This window comes from Etheostoma cragini, chromosome 10, assembly GCF_013103735.1.
Source record: "Etheostoma cragini isolate CJK2018 chromosome 10, CSU_Ecrag_1.0, whole genome shotgun sequence".
In the NCBI taxonomy this organism is placed as follows: domain Eukaryota; kingdom Metazoa; phylum Chordata; class Actinopteri; order Perciformes; family Percidae; genus Etheostoma; species Etheostoma cragini.
In genome coordinates, this window is record NC_048416.1 from 8057439 (window position 1) to 8075210 (window position 17772).

The 17772-nt window shown below is 38.7% G+C and overlaps 1 long non-coding RNA gene across 1 annotated transcript in view; it reads left to right on the forward strand.

Moving 5' to 3' along the window:
• Positions 1-13947, forward strand: part of LOC117951894 — a 15603-nt gene extending 1656 nt beyond the window's left edge. Inside the window, exons 2-3 of the long non-coding RNA XR_004658274.1 lie at positions 3795-3802; positions 13859-13947. This is a non-coding gene — a long non-coding RNA (uncharacterized LOC117951894). The remainder of the gene's footprint in view (positions 1-3794; positions 3803-13858) is intronic.
• The last annotated feature ends 3825 nt before the right edge of the window (positions 13948-17772 follow it).

Below are 17772 nucleotides of genomic sequence, written 5' to 3' on the forward strand. Positions count from 1 at the left end.
GATGTGGGAGCACACTTGTGCCTTGTGTATTGTTGGAAACATTGTTGGAAAAACCAATAAAGATAATGTTGGAAAAAATAAATGCAGATTATAGGCTAACTATAAAAATCCTTCTATGGCTGCAACCTGGAGCCTCCCGTCTCTCGCCCTCTCACCATGCTGATAAGCTACTGTATTTGCAGCAATTTCCCAGTGAAGTGTGAAAACAAGACAGAATATTAAAATAAAAAGGAGTCTTGGAAAGAGTGTAACATGTTAATTTTGTGTTCTTGTTCTTGTGTGTGCAGATCCTTGTTGTCCCTCCTGCAGCTGATGCAGGTTTCATCCATTGTATGTTAACATTAGTGACACAACAATAACATCCAGAAATCTGCAAAATATATTTATGGCTAAAATTGTTACTTAAACAGTTTTTTACATTTTTCAATTGATTGCAACAAACGTGGTCACGAACTTACATGACAGCATGACATGGGACGCTCCAGGCAACAGTCATACCCACCTTGGTTTTGCTGAGAAAATGTACTGCCAGAAATGAACAGATTTTATGCTTTGGCCATTTTGAAGTCAAAGTGTGCAGTACTGTTGCATTTGGTTCCGGGGGGGGGGGGAGTAACTCAACAAAGAAAAGTAAAAGGTGGACAAAAGAATGTCAGGAATGCCCTACAAAATACTCTTTTTGTATTGCTTGAAAGGAGCAAGCTGTAGAACATCTGGCAGACTTTGTCCTTTAAGAAGTGTTTACGCAGGCGCAAATGGTTCCATGGTTTCAAAATTTGTCTCGACAACTTTGCCTTTCTCCTTGCTGTGACCAGAGTGATGGGAGGGTGCGTGCAAGTGTTACCCTGGAGGGAAAAAGTCTATCGCCTCTTCTTCTTGCTTTTCTGACCCCTAGACTTGCTTGTGCGTGCTCTTATGTAGGCACAGCCTTCTAGCGTGAGGGTATTGAGGAGTGTTTCTTCATCCTTGAAGCTCCTACATATGATGACATGAGGTAAAGCAGTGAGGTACACTCTCAGAAGTAAAAGTACATAATTGTACTTCAAGGGGTACACAAGCTTGTTACTGGGGCTGTACCCTTGGCATAGGGTACTTAGTTGTATCCTTTAGTATGTACCTTATAGAGACCTGTCTTGTACCTTGGGGGCAGTGTTGTACCTTTATTAAACAGTACAAAAAAGGACTTTTAAAAAGGGTACAACAGTGATTTTGACAGGGTCCAATAATAGGCTAATGATTTTACATAAACACAAATGCTAAATTGAACTCATCAGAATTCATTAAATCCTTTTTATTTTTACATTTTACACCATTTCATATTAAACACAATGTCTAACTGTAACATACAAACTATTATTAACCAGCTGTCCTTTGCCTGGAAGTCCCTCCATCTCCTGGTTTTAGTAAAGTCCATTTCCATCAACACTGACACATTATGCATGAAACTGATGCTCATTTGACAGTAGAATCAACATGTTTCCACAAAGGAACCACATGGTGTATTTGTTTAAGATATACTTGATGTGCCAAAACAGTGGAAGATGCTCTGAATGCTGTACATCTTTGAAAAATGTGTCGCTGACTGCATACTTGAGTCCTATGTGCTGAATTAGTTTGATCAGGGTTAAATTCCTTCTTGAGCATTTGGAGCACTAGTATGGACGAAGCATGATAAAGTCAGTGGAGGAGATATATTTGGTTATTATTGATATATTAGTTATTGGTAGTGCAGTCCAAAGGAAGCTTCATAAAACCACTAGCTCTATTTGTTTAACCAAATACACGGCACTCTTGGTTTAAGAAAAAGGAAATCAAGTGTTGTTTCAACCTTTTGTTGAACAGAAAGTGCCATCTATTGGGCTCAGAAAATAAAGAAAATGGTTAACAAAGCTTCATTTAGACATCACTAGTTTTTGGCAGAGGCAGGTCATCATTCACAACTATTTTGGGATGTACCTTTGGAGAAAGGGTATTCTTCTCAGATGTCAAGAATATGCTAGATTAAAGACTCCTGCTTTGAAGGCTCACTTTGATATAGTTCATTTTCAGAATTTTTGAAGCTCTCATGGCAAAAGGGTTACAATGTGGTGAAAATATGTGTACCCCACAGAATGTGAGGCTGTTGTGATGCTTTTCGATGTTCTTGCTGTAATGGACACTAATAGGGTTGTTATAATTCCAGTAATTAGCCTCCAGTCATTAGGTAGATTTTCTAGACTCTTCTTCCCACTCTTTTTCCGATGTGTTAACAGATTGTCAAATGTTCACAAATTGTTGTTATTATTATTATTGTTAATAATTTATTGTCTCATTCTCTAGTACTGATTTGTTTGTTTTATTTCTTGTCTGTTGTTCTGTTCTTTACACATTTTAAATAAAAGCAATCAACACTCTTTCTTTGCACATTATGTTGCTCAAATGGTGCTTTAGAACGGGACTATTCTGATGTGGTATGCAGGCTTACAGCTAGTAAATAAGATTTGGTTTGGGTGTTTATGCTTCACAATAAGAGTGTAAACTTTTAAATGTCTTTGTGCACAAACATTGCGCTGTTGCACTCATTACATGTGTGCCTTTTCCTTTCACATCAGAACAGATGTGAATTGTTAAACGGAAATGGATTTGTTTGAATGTATTTTGACAAGTATTGGTACATTTTGAGTAAATTAACAGTGAGAGGTAAAAAGCACCAGGACCACCAAGATCATAAAGTTTTTAGCATAGCAACAATGATGATGTGTTCAGCATCATTACCACTCTGCATAATGTGGGTGGGTTAGGTATTCCTTTAAAGGTCACATATTTTACAAATTTTTTAAGATTGTAATGATGTCATTGAGAAGATTTATATGCAGTTTTAGTACCAAAAACCATCTCAATATAGTTCAGTACAGCTCTACTCTCATGAGCTCTGCAGTTTGTCTGGCCTGTCTAATTAATATTCATGAGCCTCTCTTCTGAGTTGTTTTCTGAGTGACCTACAGCTAGGCCAACCACAGGTAACATGCTGTAGCCCGCTGTGGCTTGGTGAAACTAACCAGAAAGGTAAATAGAGATACTCTAACTGTGATGATGATGGCTCCAAAAGATGTAATGATATTCTAGTTATAAACTGATTTGGAAGCATTTACTTGCTTTATGATATATAAAGTAAACAGTATGTAGGTGAACTTTCAAACTATCAAATAATGTTACCCTTGCAAAATGTATTACATTCTGGTATCAAACCTTATAAATGCTCCTGTTCTTTAGGTTCTGAGAAGAGTAAACCAGCTACCATCATTGTATCATTGTATTGTAATGTGAAATGAAATAAACATTAAGATTTTGGTAAATAGTTATGTCTTTATTACAATCATATTATAGTAAATTATACAGTAAAATAACTACATCACACTGTCTTTCCTAATGCTGTAATATTTATTAATTGAACTCAAAGGTGTGCTTTATTTGCTGCAAAGAAAATGATTGCAACTCACCTCATGACCTTTCTATGTGTGTATGGACCCTTTCCTTCTTGGATTTAGTTTGTATAGAACTTTCTACGGCACTGACCCATTGAGGTCTGGGCTGTAGCCTTGTGACTGGTCCCTTGTCTTGTATCTGTCTATGTGTGTGTCTGTTTCTGCATGTGTTGTTTTGTCGCCCTCCCTCCCAGATTTCGTCTCTGGAAAAAAAAAATCTGACTCTGTTAATTTTAGAGCTATGGCTAACGTTAGCTAATGAGTTGAGAAGGAAGTAGGAAGTAAATAGTTAAAGCTTCTGCCAGTCTCTTCTCCATGCTCTGCAGTGAGCATTTCAAGTGGGGGGGTCATGATGGAGCTTTCCCAACTCAAAAAGCAAGTGTATCATAGGCTTAATAAGGGTTTGATGGATAACATGACATGATGTCAAACTTTACTGAAAAGGTTTTCTTTGTTCTACTTCTAAAGTTAGGAATCGTCAATGTGTGTTACATTAGGAGACAGTTACTACATACATACTACCATGTAAGAACCTATTCAAGTTTTTTCTTTCTTTCACTTCAGCCAGTGGCAACCAGATTAAAGCATTTCTCAGAGCATCATGGCTCTGGTTCCTTTCAAAACTCTCTCCCTCACTCAATTCAATATCAGTTTGCTGGAGTGAAAGTAACAAAGACAGTGTTGCTATATCGTCAAGTAACGATGACATTAAAACACACAGACTAATACTTATAAAGAAAACATTGAACACTTGCTCTGTGTGTCCCTCTTTTTTACTTCAGGTTGTGTGTGTTAGTTTTTTAGGAGGGCTAAAATCCCAGTCCTTCTGCAGGCCAGGGCATTTTTTCGCCATCTAATGGTCCTTTGCGTGTCTCCAAACCTCAGGCAATGTTGCGGCATCACTGCAGTTTTGTGGGACCAGAGCTACCTTCCAAACCGCTTTGCTGGCAATCATTATACGTTTATCATTATTATACTATTTCCTACTGAAAGTGAAAAATAATGTGTCCGTTGACCTTTTCTGGTCCGACCCAAAATAGCCAGACTCTTATCTGACTCCAATTGGTCATTTTAAGTGTTTGTTGGCTGGCAGATCGGAAAAGCAATCGACAGAATACAGTTAGATAATTTATATTGAAGCTTTAGTGAAATAATCTAGCAAATATTACAATTATACGTCCACACGGCTCAGATACCAATTCTACCCCTCCCTGGGCAATAGGCAGCGATTTTATCTGATGCCGGCTAACTCAAAGACCCTACCAAAATACCTGGTTTCTACACTCCCGGGCTCATAAAGACAGTATTAATCTTCATCTTCTGCCAACCCAGCAGCAGTGGAGTTGAGTTCACCTCACGACCTGCACCTTACCTTTTTACTTATTAAAACACGGCTGACCTTGGCTCTCTGATCCTCCCGATCTAAGAGTCTTTTCCTGAGCTCAAATATTTTCCCCAGTGTTCTGGTAATCCATATTACACTGTGGATCAGTGGTAGGTCTGTGGTTCAATCCCTGGCCCTGCAGTCCCCTGTTGACGTGTCCTTGGGCGAGACATTGAACCCTGATTTACCCCCGATGCTGCATCATCGGAGTGTAAATGTGTGTGAGTGTGTATCTGCTGACCATGTACAGGCACCTTGTACGGCAGCCTCGGCCACAGTGTGTGAATGTGTGTGATGGTAATTGGTTCCTGTACTATGTAAAAGTGCTTTCAGTAGTTGTTAAGACTAGAAAGGCGCTATATAAGCACAGTCCATTTAGATTGACCTTATTGGGCCAGATGGCCTTCTCCCAGTCAGGAAGAGCAGAGAGCCGAGGTCAGCCATGACTCAAAATATATTACCTACACTACTCACTATTTTATTAACTCACTGATTTATGTTCATTATTAAAATATTTTACTACTATTATACAGCTTTTCACCAAAACTATTTTAATTTAAGATTACCTTTTTCTTTTTTGCTACTATAATATACTCATTCTTCACCTGATTTTATTTATAGACTTTAGATAATAGTATGCCATACTGCTGTACTGTATATTGTATTACTACATCTCTCTCTATACTATATAGCACCCTGGACTGGCGCTGAGTCTTTTCTATAAACTATACTATTTATACTATAGTATTATTACATTATCTTGTATGATCACTGTTTTATTTACTAGTTTATTATTTGCCATATTTTATATTATACAATATTATATACATATACTTATATTTATTTTATACCAAAAACTATATTTGATTCTTAATATGAAATTTTTATATTACAAATATGATATAAAATACTTTTAGATTATTGTATGCTATACTGCTGTGTATTATAAAGTATATTGTTGAAATGCTGCCCCATCTCATTTTATACTATATTACACTACTATAATTTTTATTTGTTATGTCATTTGACAAAACTGCAGTATTCATTATCAGTAAAGGAGTTTGTTATCTTTTGTCATCGTCTGTTTAGGAGTACTGGTACATCTGTGCAGTGCAGTTAAATTGTGATTTCCTTTTGGTAATATTAATATTGATTTTGAAGGATTATTTTTATAAATGTGTGTTTAGCTTGGGCTGAATACAAATTTACTGTTTAGTTAAGTCTATAGTAGTGCATGGTACATTTTTACTTCATTAAGTCAGGTGTGAAGGGTCCTAACGTTAGATTAAAGGGGTGTATTTAAAGTGTGCCGTGTGTGTGTGTGTGTGTGTGTGTGTGTGTGTGTGTGTGTGTGTCTGCGTGTCTGCGTGTGTGTGGCGTGTAGAAGACTAACGAGAGAGCAAGGGACAGGGAAGAAAAACCAAAGGAAGTGAGAAGAGATGCCTCAAGACAGAAGGACAGGAAATGAAGTAAAGGTTGTTGGAGAGTTGCAAAGTGAAGACAGGTTGCTCTCATCGTCCCACCAGGTGAGAGAGGAAGTGGGGGGGGGGGCAGAGGTGAGAACAGGTTGCTGTGCTTCATACATACACCAGATGACAGAGGGCTGAAGAGGAGAGAAGGCGACAACAACCTGCCCTCCTATTTTGACAGAAGACTGGTCTCTCCAACACAAATATGAAACACAAAACACCCTTTCCGGAATCACAGATTGGACAAAATCTGCCCATTATATCTTTTGAGAAATTTCACATGCACATGTTTCTTTCAGACATATAAGCTTTGGTTCTGGGATTGCACACAATACAGAAAATGTAATCATTAGTATTTGTATTTGGAGTGAATACAAAGTTGACAATACACTTTGATACATTGCATTGTATAAAAAAGGTTAAAAAAAAACTGCTTTGGAACAGAGAGGCAAAAAAAGAACCAATTTCATAACAGAGACAGTAAGAGAGGAAAGGAAGAAAAGTGAGTTATCTTATTCATTACAGAAGGAGGAGTTGAAAGAACAGCAAAAGAGTTGACAAAAAATCTGAAAGGGCAAGACTCCCTAATTTGGCAGATATGTAGAAAGGAAGCTAGGACAGTACAGTCAAAAACAAAATAAGTCTTACAGAGAATGTGGTGGGTTTGATGCCCAATGTAATTGCTGTAGTTGTTGGCCTCCAATTGGAACCTTTTGAAAAAGTGCAACTAACTGAACTTCCAGTGCTTATGGTCTAAACTCTTACACAAAGGGTTTTCTGTCCACATCTAAAGGCAAAAGAGTGTATACCTATATTATGAAAGAGTTGATGTACCTGCATCACAAAGACAGGGTGAGAAGATTGCCATTATGGAGGCTGGGTGAGACCCGACGTGTTCCAAATTGGTTTAATGGTGGTAGTACAAAAGAAATGCCACAAACTGTTGAGTGAAGAATGAAAAAGTAGTTTGAGAGAGAAGTTCAGACTTTCTCACCTGTACACCTGGCCAGTTGTTACAAGATATGGGCATGCTTGTCAGATTTTCTGCTTCAGAAAGTTCTTAAAATAGTTCAATCAAAAATCCATTATATGATTCAGCTTCCTAAATGCTCAGGGTCAGCCGAGACTGTTGACACTTTTTACATTGTTAAAGCTTCAGTCTTATTCTGAGAAGTTGTGCTGGCACTTATTTATGGTGTCAAATCATGACAGCAGTTATCTTAGGACACTATAATTTACAAAGACCCAACAATTTCAGACTGGAACACAGTTAGAAAGAAAGAGGAGCTTAGTGTGCCAAGTTCCCCGGCAGTCTAAAACTATAGCAGCAAAATTAAGAGCTGGTCCAAGGCAAATGAGCCAGCCTACAAAGGGTTGGTAGAACTACTATGAATCTATGCCTACTCCCTACTATAAGGAGAGTTTTTAAGCTTACTCTTGAATGTGGGGACAGTGTCTGCCTCCCAAACCCAGACTGGGAGCTGGTTCCACAGGAGAGAAGCCTAATAGCTAAAGGCTCCAGTTCTACTTTTGGAGAGACTGAGAACCTCAAGTAACTCTGCATTCTGGGAGTTAAGTGCTCCAGGAGGGCAATAGGGTATTATGAGCTCTTTAAGTTATGATGTTACCTGACCATCAGAAGAACATTTTAAATTAAATCCTGAATTTTATTTGAGTTTAACATCAAAATTGTAGGTCAACTAGGATGTTATGTTAAATTTAACTAACTGACTTGTTTCATCTGGTTTGATTGATAGGGATAATTGGGTATTATCCGCGTAACAGGGAAAATGAATGTTTCCTAATAATATTACGTACAGGAAACCTGTATAAAGTGAATAGAATTGGTCCAAGCACCGAGCCTTGTGGAACACCATAGCTAACTGTAGCGTGCATGAAAAATTCATCATTAACAATTACAAACTGAGGGTGAATTGATAATTATGACTCAATTTAGTGTGGTTCCGTTAATGCCAATAACATGTCTAAGTCTCTGTAACAGGTGGTGGAATATTAAGCACTGACTTGAATCAATGTGATTTAGCAGTAGCTAATGGACAGTATGGAAAGACAGTATAAGAAGCACCTCTACCTAGCTAGTTTCTTCACTTGTTCTCTAGCTACTTGTCTTTAAGATAACATTGAGATAGCAGTTCAAGCTGCTCTTGTCACGTCCTGCTCCCGTGTCAAGTTTTCAGTTAATTTCATATTTCCTGTTTGGTTTTTAATTTCTTGTATTATTTTGTTACTCATCGTCTTATTTCCTTTCAGGTCTGTTTACTTTCCGTTTTTTGTCTGCTTTTGCGCTAGTGATGGGCAAATGAAGCTTTGGTGAAGCACTGAATCACTTTGAGGAATTGTTTTGAAAATGGTTCTATACCAGAAGCTTCAGTAACAGTGACCACGCCTGATGAAGTGACGATGCTGCATCTGAATTATCCCAACAAGATTTGTATGCTAACAATTGGAAATCATTCTTTTTAAAATGAAGATTGATTAATTTGTGTATTGGTATTGGGAAACGGAGGATGTGCTGGGGAAATTTGGAACAAGTTGGGTGTGCTTGTGTAACTATGGTCAGGGGGTATGTGGCATATGGAACACTCAACGATTTTTATTAAGGAACAGTATTTTTCCCACACTTATTGGACTGAGCCTGTTTCTTTTTTTGCTCACAACACCTCTCCCAATTTAGAGAAGTTTATGTTTAGCCAGTCTAAAAAGGTGAGGGAACACATTTATCGTGATTTATCCAGTACACGACATGTGGCCCGTGAGTCGTTCTGAGCTCTAACTGTGGAATTTTACTTACCGGAGTTGTGCATTTGTGGGTCCATTGTTTCTGTGAGCGTGATAGCTTGAAACCACATCTTACTACATTAACGTATAGCACAGATTCTTGAGATAAAGGACAAAACATATCGTACATTGAAAAGTTGTAGTTTACATTAAAAATCTAGAAAAGTTATGTGTAAAAAAACTACTTTAAAAGTTCAAAATGAAAGACCTGTGTATACTAATGGCATTCCTTTTCTAGAAATTTATATAAATATATTGCAATAAATACCGGCACTGAACTACAAAATGCATTCAAATTAACTCAGCAAGAGGTCACAGTTTCAGACTGCAAAAAAGTGTTTTGAAATTCTACAAATGTTTAAATATACATATATCAATTTGAATGTTTGATAAAATGCTAAATAATATACAGTTGTGTCCTCAACTTATGTCAACTCCGCCAGAATTCTTTTAATAATTCTGAATAAATCAGGCATATTAGAGTCAGCTATAACCCTCTTTTCCTCTCCTGCTCTTACTGGATGCAGCAGTACAGAACATTATATGATAAGTTTAAAAAAATTAAATTGTCCTCAAAAAAGGTTTACATAACTGCAGTCACAGCTTTCTGAGCAGCTGGGCAAGTGGGAGATTGTCCAAAGGAAGCGTAGCTCTATACCAGGGAGTGCATATGGTGCTGGTCGCTCTAAACCGGAGCCCGTGGTTAACCACAAACCTTTTTATATTTCTAACAGTTTCACCCCACTCAGTGACAAACCCGCTGAGAAGCCAACTCTGGTTATTGGGAGCTCCATACTGAAATCCATGAAGTTAGCAGCTCCTGCGTTCGCAGTTCAGTGTGTCCCTGTGCTGGGAGGGCATCCTATTTAAAAAAAAAAATTACAGTACGGTTATTATTCACTTGGATGGTATTGATACCGGATTACGCAAATGGGTGATCACTAAAATTAATGTTGAGTTTGTATGTGCATATATATATGCAAAGACAGTGGTATTCTCTTGCAAACTTGATCAGCGATAACATGTTCCGCCGCATGTCATCCTTCCACCGCTGGTTGTCGGGGTGGTGCCCAGCTAATGATGTGGGCTACGTAGACAACTGGCAGGCAATCATGAGGTACACCTGGTCTAATTAGGAGAGATGGCAATCACTCTCATATCTAGAACAGCTGGAGTCTTACTCTGGTCCTAAACCATGACAACCCAGAGTTGAAACCAGGAATCAGAGATGCAGTGCTGCACGCTTGTCTGTGCTTCAGTTGGAGCAGTTACCCACCCATAGGTGCATAACCACGGTGTCTGTCCCCCCACTCAAGTCAGTTAGATTGAGGGTAGACAAAAGAGGAGACCTGGTGAAAATAAAAACCAACCGTGGCACATAGAATAAATAAATGTGGACTAATAAGTTTTAGATCTCTGTCTTTTGAAGCAGTCCTAGTAAACAATCTGATAGAAGATAATCATATTGACCTATTCTGTCTTACCAATCATGGCTGTTCAATGAATAATATCTTAGTCTAAATGATCTCTCCTCCCAGTCATATTAATACTCACATCCCTTGAGGCTCTGGCCAAGGAGGGGGAGTTGCAGCCATCTTTGACTCAAGCCTGTTAATTAATCTAAACTCGTTTGAAAACCTTGTTTTTATCTTCAACATCCAACATGGAAAACATTACAGCCAATTCTGTTTGTTGTACATTTATTCTGAATTTTTATCTTAATTCTCTGAGTTTTTATCATGTGTAGTCCTTAAATCAGACAAAGTACTTATTTCAGGTGATTTTAATATCCATGTGGATGTTGACAACGCCTTAGAATTGCTTTCAACTCACTATTAGATTCAATTGGTTTCTGTCAGAGTGTGCATAAGGCCACACCCTCGACCTTGTGCCGACGTAAGGCATCAAAATTTAAGATTTAAAAGTATTTCCACAGAATCCTTTATTCAGACCATGCTCTAATAACGTTTGTATTCCTACTATCCGACTTTACTAAAGTGAATAAAAGCTTCTACAACAGATGCCTATCTGACAGTGCCATAGCTACATTTAAGGAAGATATATATTCAATTCAATGTGATGCACAAATTCAAATCCACAACTAGAAACTATTACAAAATAGCTACATGTCATTTGACCATGTAGATTCCTTGCCTGTAGCTAACACTGTGGAGAAGCCACATGCAAAAATGCTTCAAACTAAATTCCCACAATAAAATGACAATAGCTACATAAATCGCATAAATAATTAAAAAAAATACAATTGCAAAGAATGATATTGTCCAGAAATTTTCCCACAGGAAACCATGTTTTGTAAATTTGTGTGTATGTGTGTGTGTGTGCGTGCGTGCGTGCGGGGGGTGTGACAACACAATATTATTCTGCTAAATAAAACATCACATTCAATGTTAATTTCACTTGTTTTCTTTTAAAAATTTGTACATAGTCATAGTTTGTTGTCTTCATTGAAACATTACTTGGTCATGTGACAAGGGCTGGGATGATTGGCTGAAAAGGCAGGCAAGTGACAGCACTCTGATCCAATGGAAATCACAATTGTCAGATTAGCGCCAATCTAGCCCAATGGATCTTGATGGGAGGTGGAGGGAGCCGTTGCCACCCCGTGCCCCCTTCTAGCCCCACCCCTGTAAATGACTACACCTGCCCTACTCACCGGTCCCTGGTGCTAAAATAGATAGTAACATTAAGTGTAAGAATGTAAAACTTAATGATACAATATAAAGGGATTGAGTGTGTCCTTAAGGGAACACTTCTTTGCATGTGAAGGTTTGGTAGACACCACAAAAAGAAAACAGAATAATGAAAGAAAAGGAGGAAAGAAAGAACAGAGGGGAACAGAGGAGAAACTAATTATGAAAACCTAAAAAGAAGAGAAAAAGGTAAAGAAGAGACAGGAGAAAACTTGTGAGCCGCCGGGTGTCATTTTGACTAGCAGCAGATGACAGTGGACACAGTGGGAGCAGTCAGGTTCATAACACCTGACAGCTGAACATCTGGTACATTTCATTGGGGAAGAGCTGAATCATACAGCCGTCATCTTCCCCTCCCTGCATCCACTTGTCTTCTCTTTTCTCACCCGGCCTTCTCCAGCAGGAAATTCCCATGTCCTCTTTTGTTTTGTCCCTTGTCTTCTCATTTGTTGCCTATCTGCGCTGCTGAAGAAGTACATATCCTCACACCTCTTCTAAGTCACTGTAATATGTTGTCTTCTCCCCTGCCCTTCTTGACCCTTCCTCCTCCTATTCTGATGTTTTTGTTATGTTTTGTCCTGTTTCATCACTGTGTGTGTGTGTGTGTGTGTGTGTGTCTCCTCCGTGATTAAAGAAGGTGTCATTCTTGTCACAGTATGCCACCACTGCCTGCTGTCACCTGTCCGCCTTTAATGGATGGCATGTGTGTGTGTGTGTGTGTTTGTGTGTTTGTGTGTGTGTATGTTTGTGTATGCCTTTGTGTGTGCTTTAGTAAAGGAAAAGAGTGACTTAGGCTGAATCCCATTCATCTGCCCACCCCGTCCCCTAGCCCTTGTCCCTTGAAGCTAAATGGTAAGGGCTAGGGGTGAAAACATACCCATATGAAATGAGACACCACTTGGTTAAACAAACTTCCAAAATGCTGTGTATGTGGCTTACATGGGTTTTGACATTAATATCACATGCAATTATATATTTTATAGTTCTTTTATGTTCACTTTGGTGGTGCAGATGCAGATTTTCTTAACTGTGTAGTACTTGGGTCTGTTTGCAATACATATTTTTTTACAGACTGCATGGTGTGTTTCATATCATATCTTTATTGCCAAATAAAGTAAACAAATCAGGTACAAACATTATATAAAATATATTATATTACAGAACCAGTATCTACTAGTAGAACCATAACTTACATGTCACACACACAAAGGCACATATAACAAAGGCACTTAAATGTGTAAAACTAAAAAAGACACAACACCACAAATAAATAAACTACACCTATTCTGACATTCCAGACCAGTCTGATGCGTGTTGGCCGGTAACCCCCCCCCAACCCTATTTCTTTCATTATTGTCCTGTGTCATAACCAACAACAATTTCCAGGTGCATGAACAGGAATTAGTTACAAAACATTACAATAATACAGTACCAATACAATAGTGAATGGCTACAACATGAACACATGATTCCCTCCCAAAGTTGCATTGCAGCATATTTTGATTTAAGAAACTTCTGCACTTTTGAGTCCCAGAGTGGATCAGCTGCTGTGTCCTCAGGCGTCTCTGTGTGATACAGGACTGTATCTAACGTAAATATCGATGTCTCCAAAGCAAGTAGAGTTATGCACTGATATCAAACAAAATCTGCTGCCAATGGAGTTTAGTTAAAACTGTAGACATGCATGGAGTCCTTTCAAAGCAGAGAAATGCGGGACCCCTATATTAAATTCCCATAAAGGCAGGCAAATTTAATTATTAAAGGCCAGTTATTTTATGGATCAGGATACTATGCATCCTGATAAAGTTCCATTGGCCTTTGGAATTAAACTAACCCCATGTCATCACATACCCTTCATCCAAAGAGATTGGCATGGTTTAATTTCAGTTAGCTTAACTGGTTTCGATTTGAATCGAGAGATAATCTCATGGTAAGTTTCCCATGCCTGAAAAATACTTTTTTATTTTCATTTATGGGACACTCTGGTTGATCTGGCCGGTTGCACAGTGTATTCTGGGTACCCAGGACTAGGTAAGCTCAGGACTTTGCTTGGTTTTAGGGGGTATCTGCCCTTCCCCTTAGCCCTACCCCTCGATCAAAAGGAGAATTGGGTTAGCCTTGCGTGCACACATGTGATCTTGCACTTTTACGTTTGTGCTAATATTTGTGTGTAAGCATGTGCGTTTGTATGTCACATAGCAGAGGATGTGATGTGTATAAAACACTAGTCCATTTTGGTGGCACACTGAATGTAGTAAATGAGACTTGGAAAACAGTTAACTCCGCTAAGAAGTTGAGCTAAAATAAGGGGTAAAAATGGGCACATTTTCTGTCAAGCTTGACAGAAAGTGAAGCTAAAACCAAGAAATATAGATGAGACAAAATTGCATATTTTCAAAACAAGGATTGATAACAACAGAAGAGCTAAATAGTTAATAAAAAATAATGCTGAGCGCTTTGTAATTGAAAGTATTACAGCCGCAAAGAAGAAGAAAATATGACAATGATCTGACATAATCAAAGACATGCACTCCAATCCTCAAACCTATTCTTTCATATTTCCTGCTTGTCTTTGGTTCGCTGTATAATAATTCACTATCCTGCACATACATGTTTCATCAAAACCGAAACTACGTATCAGATTCAAGTTCTGCATGTATGTCATTTATGACAGTGACTGTTTTCATCTTGATGACATCTGTCCTTGAAAACCTGTTATCTAGAATTTACAGAGATACAAGGTTATCATAAAAAAGTTGACTATTATTTCTTGAGCAAAAAGATTTTGAAGCTTTCATCACTATTTCCAGTCACTTTTCCAGTATCTTTTTTGTAGGATATCATACAAATTGTTACAAAAACAAACCCAAACAACATACAAACCTGTTCAGAATGCGTTGAATCCTTCCCTGTCTGGAGCATTATTTCTGACAAACCATGTTAAACTGTTTCCAAACATTTCAAAATATTTTCATCAGGCTCTTATGTCCCATTAATAACACAGCTTTTGAATTTGGTAATTTTTTTATCATGGAGCATCTGTCACTGAAGCCCAAGCACTAGATACTACATTGGAGAGGCCAACCTAAATCCATTTGAGAGAAACCTTTTAATCACTTGCAGTCATGAGTGAATTACTTTATTTTTGTCTCGTTCATCACTGGATTGGATGTCATGAAAGCTCTTTACAGCCGTGTTTTAATGTTATTCCCATCGTCTCATGACAGTGGAGCGGCTCTGACAATTCATTGTAGCTCCGTAGAGCATTCTGATGGCCAAGCTGCTGTCGTCCTTCATTAACTCCACATTTTGATCACAGCCTCTTTCTACTTTTTATATGAACACTTATGTAACCATCAGCATACCGTCAGTTCAGCTACAGTCATATCATATTTAGTTTTTATTTCTACTCTGCAACTCTGTTGATGGATACAAATTATTCAAATTAAAACCCTACCATCACCTTTTCATGTGAAATATTGTTGCAGGATATGTTGATAGACAGTAGCTTCCTCAACTGTTGAATGACACCCAATTATACCTCTCCATCAAGCCAGACAAAACCAGTCAGTCAGCTAAACTTCAAGCATTCATTAACGATATAAAATCATGGGTGACCTACAATTTTCTGATGTTAAACTCAGACAAAAAAACGCTATTGTGCTGGGCCCTGAACACCTCCAAACCACATCATCCAAAGATATAGCTACTCTGGATGGTATTGCCCAGGCCTCCAGCACTACTGTCAGAAATCCAGGAGTTTTTTTGATCAGGATATATCCATAACGCCAACTTAAAACAAACATTGCCAAAATTAGACGCATTCTGTCTAAAAACAATCCTAAAGAACTATGCATTTTTTACTTCCAGGCTGGACTACTACTGGACTACTTCCTTACTCTCAGGATGCTAGAATAAGTCTCTTAAGACTCTCCAGCTGATCCAGAATGCTGCAGTGCGTGTACTGACAAGAACTAAGAAAAGAAATCAAATTTCTCCTGTATTAGCTTCTCTGCATTGGCTTACTGTAAATAAATTAGAAGGAATTAAAATTCTTATCTTGAATAGCTCACAGTACCTTACTGTCCCACTAGAGCATTGTGCTCCCAGAATTCAGAGTTACGTGTGATTCCTGTAGTCTCTAAAAATCCAGAACCTTCAGCTATCAGGCTCCTCTCCTGTGGAACCACCTCCCAGTCTGGGTTCGGGGGGCAGACACCGTCACCACATTTAAGAGTAAACATAGTCGACAGACTCATATTCCAACCCTTATAGAACTGGCTCAGATCTGCCTTGAGCTGGTTCTTGATTGTGCTGTTATAGTTTTAGACTGCCGGGGACTTCCTTTGACACACTGAGCTCCTCTCTCCTCTCTCGTTCCATCTGTGTGCATCCATAGCCCAAAAATACTTGTTACTCCCCTAGCTCTGGGGAGCTTATTCCCCGGAGTCCAGCAGTTTCCTTGGATTAGGGTGGCACCTAAATCATGATTGCAGCTGTTGCTGTGGTCCTGCTCCACGCCCTGCTATGCCCTCCTACACCCTGTGTCATGGGTTTGGCAAGTTTCAGTTTTAGTGTGTTTCATGTTTTCTGTTTGTTAATCTACTTCCTGTTTTACATCCTTGATCACTTGTCTTCTCGCCGTATTATTATCATCTCCGCCCCTAATCTGATTCACATGTTTGTTGTCAGCTTTCCCTCATCCCAGCACTTAAATACTCACCATTCCCACTTTACCTCTGCCAGATTCTAGTTGTCCGTATGTTACTCTTTCTAGCGTTTTCTTTCAAGTTTGCTTCCCCGGTGTTTTGGGACTTTAGCCTGTTTCCTGTTTACGTTTGATTTGCTGAGTGTTATTGGACTTCTGCCTGCCTTTTGACAACGATTACTGCCTCCTGCTCCTGCTGTACTGTTGCCTGCATTGTTCTTTGGACAATAAAAGTACTTAACTTTTATCACCTGTCTGAGTTGTGCATTTGGGTCCGCCACTGTACCGTGATGCTCTACTACACCCTGCTATGCGCTGCAGTCTCCTGCTTCACTCTGTGATGCCCTGCAGTGCCCAGCTACACCATGAACTATTAAAACTACTATTTCTAGTCATAATTCCATTATCTTTATTGTGACTATTATTGCCACTGTTTATCACACCCCCAACCGGCATCGACGGACACCACCTACCAGGAGCCTGGGTCTGTCTGAGGTTTCTCCCTCAACGGACGTTTCCCTCACCACCCAAGGTTTCTCCCTGAGAGGGAAGTTTTTCCTTGCCACTGAATGCTTGCTCTTGGGGGAATTCCTGGAATTGGTTGGACTTTGTAAATTATAGAGTGTGGTCTCAACCTACTTTATCTGTAAAGTGTCTTGAGATAACTCGTGTTATGATTTTGTTTTTTAAATATAGTTGAATTTAACTAAAATGAGTAGAACTAGTAAGTATTTAAGAATTGACTGTACATAACTGGACCTATTTCTTTATTTTGCATATACAGTCAATTATCATAGGCTACTGCTCCTCGTGTTCCATGTGAAATCACAAGTAAACGCTGAGTTATTTTGACGTATGTATGACGTATGTATTTTGACGTATGTACCTAACTTAAGTTAGGTACATACATACTTATTTCAACCATTTTTGTTAACCCACACCATGATCTTTTCCTAAACCTAACCAAGTAGTTTTGTTTCAAGTTTACCATGGGTTAAGAATGTGATAATTTCACAACGTGCGCCTGCCGCAGGTACTCTCCGGTCTACGGTCACATACTCTATGTTGTTTACGTATGTGGACATGTTGACTTTCCATATATGTGACTAACGGCAACAGCTCTTGCTCAAGGTCTTGGTACATGGTTCAGCTAATCAAAGGGAGGCTTCAGGAAATGCAATAGTATTTGCCATAGATCAGGGCTATTCAATTAATTTGGAATTGGGGCCAGTTCATG